A 14,607-nucleotide genomic window follows, 5' to 3' on the forward strand; every position below is an offset into this window, starting at 1 on the left:
TTCTTGGTATTTCTGTTTTCTTGTTTGATAGATTTTGGTTATCATTTATTTAAGATTTATCTGTATATTAATGTTTATACTTGGGTCTTTTTTTAGTTTTCTTTTGTAAACTTGTGGAAAAAAAAGAGTTACGCTGTGAGCTCCAGAATTTGCAGATTAATTTACAAATTTGCTTTGCGTAAATGATAAACACTCTTAGCCTCCTCATAGTTTATAAGAATTTGTACATTAATTTGCTCTTAAAATCAGCACACACAATCAATTAACTGGTTTTAGCCAGAATGGGAATAATTTAAAATGTTCAATCTCATTTCCTGGATGTAGTAATCATTAGAGATTTTAAAAACATCAAATTTTAATAAAAGTCTTTTTTGACTTTCATTTCATTCAGTATTTTTCTCTCTCATTATTTCTCTTGCTCTAGCTGCTTTAATATTAATGTGCATGATCTAATTTGTCCTCGTTTACATATCATTCCTCCATTTTTTGCTTAATCCTTCAAACTCATTGCTTAGGGAGATACTCTGTTGAAATTGTCATTCACCGAGTTTCCAGAAGCCATATTGTCATCACCATCGTATTATCAGCTTTCACTTCCAGCAGACAAAAACTTTTGAACTTAAGAAAACAGACCAAGTAACTAGCAGAGAGAGAGAGATAAATAGCAAGACTCAATTCTGTTGTCAATGGAGGATGAATGCATAAAAGAGATCTGTTCCAATAAAGGTTAAAATGACAGTGAGTCTTTTGAAGATATGGTCTTCGCCATCTCCTGACATCTCATGAGTTGTTTACTTAAGAGGCTGTGTTCAAGTGTTCAACATTTCTAGCTAAACTGCCGGTTAACTAGCTAACTGAAGATTTCTGTCTGTGCCAATTAGTTGTGGCATTAGGTAATTGAGTTGAAAAGATAAGGCAGCCAATCCAGCACAGAGTCAGTCCTGATTTTGTCAGTGACAGCCTCCCTCAAGGGAGGATGGTCATTTAAACACACTAATAAAAATGGAACCACTACCGCAGTGTCCTGCGTTTTCATTCAAACAGCACTATCACCCCTCACATGATCCACGTGACCCACCTCGCCCAACCTGTGCTGCCACTTGCTTCTGACTCTTTTCCCACAGCCCCTCATGTCCTCTCAGCTACTTCCTGCCCCGATCCATCCCATTGGTTCCTCATGGCCTCCATGCCAACCTATGGCCATAATACCCCCGGTCCCTCAAACTCTCCATGCTAACCTATGGCCATAATACCCCGTGGTCCCTCAAACTCTCCATGCAAACCTATGGCCATAATACCCCATTGTCCCTCAAACTCTCCTTGCCATCCTCTGCTACCTATCTTATCTGCATGGTTATTCATACACTTTAGCCGGCCTCATAACAACTATCTACTCCCAGGGCCCCTCTAGCCCATGCCAACCTATGCTCCCTCATGCTTATGCCACTATCTAACCACCCTGTAGCACTTCCGCTAGAAACCAGATGCTATTATTCTGTATTCGGGTTTCTGGGCTTGGATTTGAAATCAAAAGTCTGAGCCTAAAACCTGATTACCACTGTTCATATTCTAATCTTCTTGACCAGAATTTAACATTGCAGATATGCTAGATTCTGAGCTTCAGTGCACAAAATTAGTTGTGCAGTGGAATCATTTTGGAAGGCAAAATTGGAGGTATTTTGGCACAATGGAGATGTCCCTAACTCTGGACCAGGAACTCAAAGTACAAGTCCTACCTCAGGATTTGATGACCATGAAGGTGTGTCAGTTGGTAATTAATTTGAAAATCCTTCCAATATGCCTGGGGCAGGCAGTAACAGCGGGAGAGTTACCGGATCATCCATGTTAAGTGCAGCTCAACTGTCTCACATTGTTCGTGTGCAACCCCACATTATAGAAAAATCGTGCTTTAGAAACAGCGCTTAACATTTTGGTGATGAAATCGGGTTACAGTTAACACACATTTTAAAGTTGTGCCTTAGAAACTGTATCCTCAATTCATCAGTCGTACGATAAGGAATTTGTATTAACGAAACACACATTATAGCAGAATGACCTGTGGACCATTATAGCAGAATGGCCTGGTAACCTGTAGCAGAATGTCCTGGAGACTAGTATAACAGAATGACCTGGAAACCATGATAGCAGAATGGCATGGAGACCATTATAGCAGAATGACCTGGAGACCTGTAGCAGAATGACCTGAAATCCATTATAGCAGAATGACCTGGTGACCATTATAGCAGAATGACCTGGAGACCTATATAGAAGAATGACCTGGAGACCATTATAGCAGAATGACCTGGCGACCATTATAGCAGAATGACCTGGAGACCATTATAGCAGAATGACCTGGAGACCATTATAGCAGAATGACTCGCAGACCATTAATACAGAATGGCCTGGAGACCATGATAGCAAAATGGCCTGGAAACCATTATAGCAGAATGACCTGGAAGCCATGATAGCAGAATGACCTGTATACTGTTATAGCGGAATGACCTGGAGATAGCCTGGAGACCATTTTAACAGAATGATCTGGAGACCATTATAGCAGAATGACCGGGAGACCTTTATAGCAGAATGACCTGGAGACCATTATAACACAAAGGCCTGGAGACCATAATAGCAGAATGACCTGGAGACCATTATAGCAGAATGACCTGGAGACCATGATAGCAGAATGACCTGGAGACCATTAAAGCAGAATGACCTGGAGATCATCATAACAGAATGACCTGGAGACCATTATAGCAGAATGACCTGGAGACCAATATAACAGAATGACCTGGAGACTATGATAGCAGAATGCTCTGGAGACCTGTAGCAGAATGGCCTGGAGACCGTGATAGCAGAATGACCCGGAGACCTATAGTGGAATGACCTGGACACCATTATAACGTGATGACCTGGAGACCACGATAGCAGAATGGCCTGGAGACCATTATAGCAGAATGACCCGGAGACCATTATAGCAGAGTGACCTGTAGACCATTATAGCAGAATGGCCTGAAGACCACTATAGCAGAATAGCCTGGAGACCATGATAGCAGAATGGCATGGAGACCATTATAGCAGAATAGTCTGGAGACAATGATAGCAGAATGACCTGGAGACCATTACACTAGAATGACCTGGAGACCATTATAGCAGAATGACCTGGAGACCATTATAGCAGAATGACCTGTAGACCATTATAGCAGAATGATCAGCAGACCATGATAGCAGAATGACCTGGAGACCATCAGAGCAGAATGACCTGGAGACCTGTAGCAGAATTACCCAGAGACCATTATAGCAGAGTGACCTGGAGAACGTTATAGCAGAATGGCCTGGAAATCATTGTAGCAGAAAGGCCTAGAGACCATTATAGCAGAATGACCTGGCGACCATTGTAGCAGAATGACCTGGAGACCATTATAGCAGAATGACCTGCAGACCATTAATACAGAATGGCCTGGAGACCGTGACAGCAAAATGGCCTGGAAACCATTATAGCAGAAAGACCTGGAAGCCATGATAGCAGAATGACCAGCAGATCATGATAGCAGAATGACCTGGAGACCATCAGAGCAGAATGACCTGGAGACCTGTAGCAGAATTACCCAGAGACCATTATAGCAGAGTGACCTGGAGAACGTTATAGCAGAATGGCCTGGAAATCATTGTAGCAGAAAGGCCTAGAGACCATTATAGCAGAATGACCTGGCGACCATTATAGCAGAATGACCTGGAGACCATTATAGCAGAATGACCTGCAGACCATTAATACAGAATGGCCTGGAGACCATGATAGCAAAATGGCCTGGAAACCATTATAGCAGAATGACCTGGAAGCCATGATAGCAGAATGACCTGTATACTGTTATAGCGGAATGACCTGGAGATAGCCTGCAGACCATTTTAACAGAATGATCTGGAGACCATTATAGCAGAATGACCTGGAGACCATTATAGCAGAATGACCTGGAGACTATTGTAGCAGAGTGACCTGGAGACCATTATAGCAGAATGGCCTGGCAATCATTATAGCAGAAAGGCCTCGAGATCATGATAGCAGAATGACCTGAAGACCATTAATACAGAATAGCCTGGAGACCATGATAGCAGTATGACCTGTAGACCATTATAGCAAAATGGCCTGGACACCATTATAGCAGAATGACCAGGAGGCCATGATAGCAGAATGACCTGTATACTGTTATAGCGGAATGACCTGGAGATAGCTTGGAGACCATTTTAACAGAATGATCTGGAGACCATGATAGCAGAATGACCTGGAGACCTTTATAGCAGAATGACCTGGAGACCAATATAACACAATGACCTGGAGACCATAATAGCAGAATAACCTGGAGACCATGATAGCAGAATGACCTGTATACTGTTATAGCGGAATGACCTGGAGATAGATAGGAGACCATTTTAACAGAATGATCTGGAAACCATTGTAGCAGAATGACCTGGAGACCATTATACAGAATTGCCTGGAGACCATTATAGCAGAATAGCCTGGAGACCATTATAGCAGAATAGCCTGGAGACCATTATAGCAGAATGGCCTGGAGACTATGATAGCAGTATGATCTGGAGAGCATTATAGCAGAATGACCTGGGGACCATTATAGCAGAGTGACCTGCAGACCATTACAACAGAGTGATCTGGAGATCATTATAGCAGAATGGCCTGGAGATCACTATAGCAGAATGACCTGGAGACTATGATAGCAGAATAGCCTGGAGACCATTACAGCAGAATGGCCTGGAGACTATTATAGCAGAATGATCTGGAGAACGTGATAGCAGAATGACCTGGAGACCATGATAGCAGAGTGACCTGCAGACCATTACAACAGAGTGATCTGGAGATCATTAAAGCAGAATGGCCTGGAGATCATTATAGCAAAATAGCCTGGAGACTATTACAGTAGAATGACCTGGAGACTATTACAGTAGAATGACCTGGAGACTATTATAGCAAAATGACCTGTAGACCATTATAGCAGAATGACCTGGAGACCATGATAGCAGAATAGCCTGGAGACCGTTATAGAAGAATGGCCTGGAGACCATGATAGCAGTATGATCTGGAGAGCTTGATAGCAGAATAACCTGGGGACCATTATAGCAGAGTGACCTGGAGACCATGATAGCAGAGTGACCTGGAGAACATTATAGCAGAATGATCTGGAGAATGTAATAGCAGAATGACCTGGAGACCACTATGGCAGAGTGACCTGCAGACCATTACAACAGAGTGATCTGGAGATCATTATAGCAGAATGGCCTGGAGATCATTATAGCAGAATGACCTGGAGACCTTTATAGCAGAATGACCTCGAGACCAGTATTAGAATGACCTGGCGACCATTATAACACAATGACCTGGAGACCATTATAGCAGAATGAGGTGGAGACCATGATAGCAGAATGACCTGGTGACCGTTAATACAGAATGACCTGGAGACTATTATAGCAGAATGACCTGGAGACCATGATAGCAGAATAGCCTGGAGACCATAATAGCAGAATGATCTGGAGAGCTAGATAGCAGAATGAGGTGGAGACCATTATAGCAGAGTGACCTGTAGACCATTACAACAGAGTGATCTGGAGATCATTATAGCAGAATGACTTGGAGACCATGATAGCAGAATAGCCTGAAGACCATTATAGCAGAATAGCCTGGAGACCATTATAGCAGAATAGCCTGGAGACCATGATAGCAGAATAGCCTGGAGACCATTATAGCAGAATGGCCTGGAGACTATGATAGCAGTATGATCTGGAGATCATTACAGCAGAATGACCTGGAGACCATGATAGCAGAATAGCCTGAAGACCATGATAGCAGAATAGCCTGGAGACCATTATAGCAGAATGATCTGGAGAGCTAGATAGCAGAATGACCTGGAGACCATTATAGCAGAGTGACCTGTAGACCATTACAACAGAGTGATCTGGAGATCATTATATCAGAATGGCCTGGAGATCATTATAGCAGAATGACCTGGAGACCATGATAGCAGAGTGACCTGGAGACCATTATAGCAGAATGATCTGGAGAACGTGATAGCAGAATGACCTGGAGACCACTATGGCAGAGTGACCTGCAGACCATTACAACTGAGTGATCTGGTGATCATTATAGCAGAATGGCCTGGAGATCATTATAGCAGAATGACCTGGAGACCATTATAGCAGAATGAGGTGGAGGCCATGATAGCAGAATGACCTGGTGACCGTTAATACAGAATGACCTGGAGACTATAATAGCAGAATGACCTGGAGACCATGATAGAAGAATAGCCTGGAGACCATAATAGCAGAATGATCTGGAGAGCTAGATATCAGAATGACCTGGAGACCATTATAGCAGAGTGACCTGTAGACCATTACAACAGAGTGATCTGGAGATCATTATAGCAGAATGACCTGGAGATCATTATAGCAGAATGACCTGGAGACCATGATAGCAGAATAGCCTGAAGACCATGATAGCAGAATAGCCTGGAGACCATTATAGCAGAATGATCTGGAGAGCTAGATAGCAGAATGAGGTGGAGACCATTATAGCAGAATGACCTGCAGACCATTACAACAGAGTGATCTGGAGATCTTTATATCAGAATGGCCTGGAGATCATTATAGCAGAATGACATGGAACCCATTCTAGCAAAATAGCAGAATGACCTGGAGACCATTATAGCAGAATGACCTGCAGACCATTACAACAGAGTGATCTGGAGACCATTATAGCAGAATGACCGGGAGACCTTTATAGCAGAATGACCTGGAGACCATTATAACACAAAGGCCTGGAGACCATAATAGCAGAATGGCCTGGAGATCATTATAGCAGAATAGCCTGGAGACCATTATAGCAGAATGGCAAGGAGACCATTATAGCAGAATGATCTGGATAACTTGATAGCAGAATGACCTGGAGACCATTATAGCAGATGACCTGCAGACCATTACAACAGAGTGATCTGGAGATCATTATAGCAGAATGGCCTGGAGATCATTATAGCAGAATGACCTGGAGACCATTAAGCAGAATGACCTGGAGACCATTAATACAGAATGACCTGGAGACCATGATAACAGTATGATCTGGAGACCATTATAGCAGAATGACCTGCAGACCATTACAACAGAGTGATCTGGAGATCTTTATATCAGAATGGCCTGGAGATCATTATAGCAGAATGACATAGAACCCATTCTAGCAAAATAGCAGAATGACCTGGAGACCATTATAGCAGAATGACCTGCAGACCATTACAACAGAGTGATCTGGAGACCATTATAGCAGAATGACCGGGAGACCATTATAACACAAAGGCCTGGAGATCATTATAGCAGAATGACCTGGAGACCATGATAGCAGAGTGACCTGGAGACCATTATAGCAGAATGATCTGGAGAACGTGATAGCAGAATGACCTGGAGACCACTATGGCAGAATGACCTGGAGACCATTAAAGCAGAATGACCTGGAGACCATTAAGCAGAATGACCTGGAGACCATTAATACAGACTGACCTGGAGACCATGATAACAGTATGATCTGGAGACCATTATAGCAGAATGGCCTGGAGACCATGATAGCAGAATGGCCTGGAGACCTTTGTAGCAGAATGACCCGGAGACAATTATAGCAGAGTGACCTGGAGACCATTATCACAGAATGACCTGGAGGCCATTATAACACAATGACCTGGAGACCATTTTAGCAAAATGACCTGTAGACCATTATAGCAGAATGACCTGGAGATCATTAAAGCAGAACGACCAGGAGACCATTATAGCAGAATGACCTGCAGACCATTACAACAGAGTGATCTGGAGATCTTTATATCAGAATGGCCTGGAGATCATTATAGCAGAATGACATGGAACCCATTCTAGCAAAATAGCAGAATGACCTGGAGACCATTATAGCAGAATGACCTGCAGACCATTACAACAGAGTGATCTGGAGACCATTATAGCAGAATGACCGGGAGACCTTTATAGCAGAATGACCTGGAGACCATTATAACACAAAGGCCTGGAGACCATAATAGCAGAATGGCCTGGAGATCATTATAGCAGAATAGCCTGGAGACCATTATAGCAGAATGGTAAGGAGACCATTATAGCAGAATGATCTGGATAACTTGATAGCAGAATGACCTGGAGACCATTATAGCAGATGACCTGCAGACCATTACAACAGAGTGATCTGGAGATCATTATAGCAGAATGGCCTGGAGATCATTATAGCAGAATGACCTGGAGACCATTAAGCAGAATGACCTGGAGACCATTAATACAGAATGACCTGGAGACCATGATAACAGTATGATCTGGAGACCATTATAGCAGAATGACCTGCAGACCATTACAACAGAGTGATCTGGAGATCTTTATATCAGAATGGCCTGGAGATCATTATAGCAGAATGACATAGAACCCATTCTAGCAAAATAGCAGAATGACCTGGAGACCATTATAGCAGAATGACCTGCAGACCATTACAACAGAGTGATCTGGAGACCATTATAGCAGAATGACCGGGAGACCATTATAACACAAAGGCCTGGAGATCATTATAGCAGAATGACCTGGAGACCATGATAGCAGAGTGACCTGGAGACCATTATAGCAGAATGATCTGGAGAACGTGATAGCAGAATGACCTGGAGACCACTATGGCAGAATGACCTGGAGACCATTAAAGCAGAATGACCTGGAGACCATTAAGCAGAATGACCTGGAGACCATTAATACAGACTGACCTGGAGACCATGATAACAGTATGATCTGGAGACCATTATAGCAGAATGGCCTGGAGACCATGATAGCAGAATGGCCTGGAGACCTTTGTAGCAGAATGACCCGGAGACAATTATAGCAGAGTGACCTGGAGACCATTATCACAGAATGACCTGGAGGCCATTATAACACAATGACCTGGAGACCATTTTAGCAAAATGACCTGTAGACCATTATAGCAGAATGACCTGGAGATCATTAAAGCAGAACGACCAGGAGACCATGATAGCAGAATGGCCTGGAGACCTTTATAGCAGAATGGCCTGGAGACCTTGATAGCAGAATGACCTGGAGACCTGAAGCAGAGTGACCTGGAGACCATTATCGCAGAATGACCTGGAGACTTTTATAGCAGAATGGCCTGGAGACCTGATTCAGAATGACCTGGAGGCCATTATAACACAATGACCTGGAGACCATTTTAGCAAAATGACCTGGAGACCATTATCGCAGAATGACCTGGAGACCTTTATAGCAGAATGACCTGGAGATCTCTATCAGAATGATCTGGAGACCATTATAACACAATGACCTTGAGACCATTTTAGCAGAATGACCTGGAGATCATTAAAGCAGAATGACCTGGAGACCTGAAGCAGACTGACCTGGAGTCCATTAATACAGAATGACCTGGAGACCATTATAGCAGAATGGCCTGTAGACCTGTAGCAGAATGACCTGGATATCATTATAGCAGAATAGCCTGGAGACCATGATAGCAGAATGGCCTGGAGACCATTATGGCAGAATAGCCTGGAGACCATTGCAGCAGAATGGCCTGGAGACCATTATAGAAAAATGACGTGGAGACCATTATAGCAGAATGACCTGGAGACCTGTAGCAGAATGACCTGGAGACAATTAACGCTGAATGACGTGGAGACAATTAAAGCAGAATGACCTGGAGACCTGTATAAGAATGACCTGGAGACCATGATAGCAGAATGACCTAGAGACCATTATAGCAGAATGATCTGGAGACCTTGATAGCAGATTGACCTGGGGACCACTATAGCAGAATGACCTGTAGGTCATTGTAACAGAACTGGCTCGAAGGTAGAAGATAGAGGCTAGTGGTGGAGGCTTGTTTTTCAGACTGGAGGCTTGTGACCAGTGGAGTGCCACAAGGATCAATGTTGTGTCCTCTACGTTTTGTCATTTATCAAAATTGAGTTAGACGCTACCATAAGTGGTATGGTTAGTAAGTTTGCAAATGACTCCAAAATTGGAGGTGTGGTAGACAGCGAAGAAGGTTACCACAGATTACAACAGGATCTTGATCAGATTGGTCAATGGGCTGAGAAGTGGCAGATGGAGTTAAACTCAGACAAATGCGAGGTGCTGCATTTTGGGAAAGCAAATCTTAGCAGGACTTATACACTTAATGGTAAGGTTCTAGGGAATGTTGCTGAACAAAGAGACCCTGGAGTGCAGGTTCATAGTTCCTTGAAAGTGGAATCGCAGGTAGATAGGATAGTGAAGAAGGCGTTTAGTATGCTTTCATTTATTGGTCAGAGTATTGAGTACAGGAGTTAGGAGGTCATGTTGCAGCTGCACAGGTCATTGGTTAGGCCACTGTTGGAATATTTTGTGCAATTCTGGTCTCCTTCCTATCGGAAAGATGTTGTGAAACTTGAAAGGGTTCAGAAAAGATTTACAAGGGTGTTGCCAGGGTTGGAAGATTTGAGCTATAGGGGGGCCTGAACAGGCTGGCGCTGTTGTCCCTGAAGTGTCGGAGGCTGAGGGGTGAACTTATAGAGGTTTACAAAATTATGAGGGGCATGGATTGGATAAATAGACAAAGTCTTTTCCCTGGGTGGGGGAGTCCAGAACTAGAGGGCTTAGGTTTAGGGTGAGAGGAGAAAGATACAAAAGAGACCTAAGGGGCAACTTTTTCACACAGAGGGTGGTACGTGTATGGAATGAACTGCCAGAGGAAGTGGTGGAGGCTGGCACAATTGCAACATTTGAAAAGTATTTGGAAGGGTATAATGAATAGGAAGGGTTTGGAGGGATTTGGGCTGGTGCTGGCAGATCAGACTAGATTGGATTGGGAAATCTGGTCAGCATGGACGGGTTGGACCGAAGGGTCTGTTCCATGCTGTACATCTCTATGACCTGGAGACCAAGCCAGCAGAGTGACCTGGAGACCGATAGCAGAATGGCCTGGAGACTATTATAGCAGAATGGCCTGGAGACCATTATAGCAGAGTGATCTGGAGATCATTATAGCAGAATGGCCTGGAGACCATTATAGCAGAGTGATCTGGAGATCATTATAGCAGAATGGCCTGGAGACCTTGATAGCAGAATAATCTGGAGACTATTATAGTAAAATGGCCTGGAGACCATTGTAGCAGAATGACCTGGAGACCATTGTAGCAGAATGACCTGGAGACCATTATAACAGAATAGCCTGGAGACCATTTTAACAGAATGATCTGGAGACAATTAACGCAGAATGACGTGGAGACCATTGTAGCAGAATGACCTGGAGACCATTATAACAGAATAGCCTGGAGACCATTATAGCGGAATGATCAGGAGACCATTATAGCAGAATGACCTGGAGACCATAATAGCAGAATGGCCAGTAGACCATTATAGCAGACTGACCTGGAGACCATTATAGCAGAATGACCTGTAGACCATTATAACAGAATGACCTGGAGACCTGTAGCAGAATGACCTGGAGACCATTATAACAGAATGACCTGGAGGCTATGATAGCAGAATGGCCTGGAGACCTGTATCAGAATGGCCTGGAGACCATTATTGTAGAATGACCTGTAAACCAAGATTACAGAATGACCTGGAGACCATGATAGCAAAATGGCCTGGAGACCATTATAGCAGAGTAACCTGGAGACCATTATAGCAGAATGACGGGGAGACCATTATAACAAAATGACCCGGAGACCATTGTAGTAGAATGACTGTAGACCATGATAGCAGAATGGCCTGGAGACCATTAGAGCAGAATGAACTGTAGGCCATTATAGCATAATGACCTGGAGACCATTATAACAGAATTACGTGGAGACCATGATAGCAGAATGACCTGGAGACCATGATAGCAGAATGACCTGGAGACCTGTAGTGGAATGACCTGGACACCATTAAACACAATGACCTGGAGACCACGATAGCAGAATGGCCTGGAGACCATTATAGCAGAATGACCTGGAGACCATTATAACAGAGTGACGTGTAGACCATTATAGCAGAATGGCCTGAAGACCATTAGAGCAGAATAGCCTGGAGACCATGATAGCAGAATGGCCTGGAGACCATTACAGTAGAATGACTTGGAGACCATTATAGCAGAATGACCTGTAGACCATTATAACAGAATGGCAAGGAGACGATGATAGCAGAATGGCCTGGAGACCATTATAACAGAATGACCTGGAGACCTGTAGCAGAATGGCCTGGAGACCATTGTAGCAGAGTGACCTGTAGACCATTATAGCAGAATGACCTGGAGGCCATTATAGCAGATTGACCAGCAGACCATTATAGCAGAATGACCTGGAGACCATTGTAGCAGAGTGACCTGTAGACCATTATAGCAGAATGACCGGCGACCATTATAGCAGAATGACCTGGAGACCTTTATAGCAGAATGCCCTGGTGACCGTTATAGCAGATTGACCAGCAGACCATTACAGCAGAATGATTTGGAGACCATGATAGCAGAATGACCTGGAGACCTGTAGCAGAATTACCCAGAGACCATTATAGCAGAGTGACCTGTAGACCGTTATAGCAGAATGGCCTGGAGATCATTGTAGCAGAAAGGCCTAGAGACCATTATAGCAGAATGACCTGGCGACCATTATAGCAGAATGACCTGGAGACCAATAGAACAGAATGACGTGGAGACCGTGATAACAGAATGACCAGGAGACCATCAATACAGAATGGCCTGGAGACCATGATAGAAGTATGACCTGTAGACCATTATAGCAAAATGGCCTGGACACCATTATAGCAGAATGACCTGGAAGCCATGATAGCAGAATGACCTGTATACTGTTATAGTGGAATGACCTGCAGATAGATAGGAGACCATTTTAACAGAATGATCTGGAGACCATGATAGCAGAATGACCTGGAGACCTTTATAGCAGAATGACCTGGAGACCAATATAACAGAATGATCTGGAGACCATGATAGCAGAATGACCTGGAGACCTTATTGCAGAAAGGCCACGAGACCATTATAGCAGAATGACCTGGAGACCATTATAGCAAATGGCCTGGACACCATTATAGCAGAATGACCTGGACACCATTATAGCAGAATGACCTGGAGACCATGATAGCAGAATGACCTGTATACTGTTATAGCGGAATGACCTGGAGAAAAAAACCATGGAGACCATTTTAACAGAATGATCTGGAGACCATTGTAGCAGAATGACCTGGAGACCTATATAGCAGAATGACCTGGAGGCCATTATAGCAGATGGACCAGCAGACCATTATAGCAGAATGACCTGGCGACCATTATAGCAGAATGACCTGGAGACCATTATAGCAGAATGACCTGGAGACCTGTAGCAGAGTGGGCTGGAGACCATTATAGCAGAATAGCCTGGAGACCATTATAGCAGAATGACATGGAGACCATTGTAGCAGAATGACCTGGAGACCATGATAGCAGAGTGACCTGTAGACCATTAAAGCAGAATTACCTAGTGACCATTATAGCAGAATGACCTGCAGACCTATATAGCAGAATGACCTGGAGGCCATTATTGCAGATTGACCAGCAGACCATTATAGCAGAATGACCTGGAGACAATGATAGCAGAATGACCTGGAGACCTGTAGCAGAATGGGCTGGAGACCATTGTAGCAGAGTGACCTGTAGACCGTTATAGCAGAATGGCCTGGAGATCATTGTAGCAGAAAGGCCTAGAGATCATTATAGCAGAATGACCTTGCGATCACTATAGCAGAAAGGCCACGAGACCATGATAGCAGAATGACATGGAGACCATTATAGCAAATGGCCTGGACACCATTATAGCAGAATGACCTGGACACCTGTAGCAGAATGACCTGGAGACCATGATAGCAGAATGACCTGTATACAGTTATAGCGGAATGACCTGGAGATAGCCTGGAGACCATTTTAACAGAATGATCTGGAGACCATTGTAGCAGAATGACCTGGAGACCATTGTAGCAGAATGACCTGGAGACCATTATAACAGAATAGCCTGGAGACCATTATAGCGGAATGATCAGGAGACCATTATAGCAGAATGACGTGGAGACCAACGTAGCAGAATGACCTGGAGACTATCATAGCAGAGTGACCTGTAGACCATTATAGCAGAATGGCCTGGAAATCATTATAGCAGAAAGGCCTCGAGACAATTATTGCAGACTGACCTGTAGACCATTAAAGCAGAATGACCTGGAGATCATGATAGCAGAATGACCTGGAGACCATGATAGCAGAATGACGTGGAGACCATGATAGCAGAATGACCTGGCGACCATTAATACAGAATGACCTGGAGACCATTATAGCAGAATGACCTGGAGACAATTAAAGCAGAATGATCTGGAGACCATTAATACAGAATGACCTGGAGACCATGATAGCAGAATGACCTAGAGACCATTATAGCAGAATGATCTGGAGACCTTGATAGCAGATTGACCTGGGGACCACTATAGCAGAATGACCTGTAGGTCATTGTAACAGAACTGGCTCGAAGGTAGAAGATAGAGGCTAGTGGTGGAGGCTTGTTTTTCAGACTGGAG

This window comes from Chiloscyllium plagiosum, unplaced genomic scaffold (assembly GCF_037043375.1).
Source record: "Chiloscyllium plagiosum isolate Xiang-an unplaced genomic scaffold, Cpla_swu_hap1 HiC_scaffold_45, whole genome shotgun sequence".
Classification (NCBI taxonomy): Eukaryota; Metazoa; Chordata; class Chondrichthyes; order Orectolobiformes; family Hemiscylliidae; genus Chiloscyllium; species Chiloscyllium plagiosum.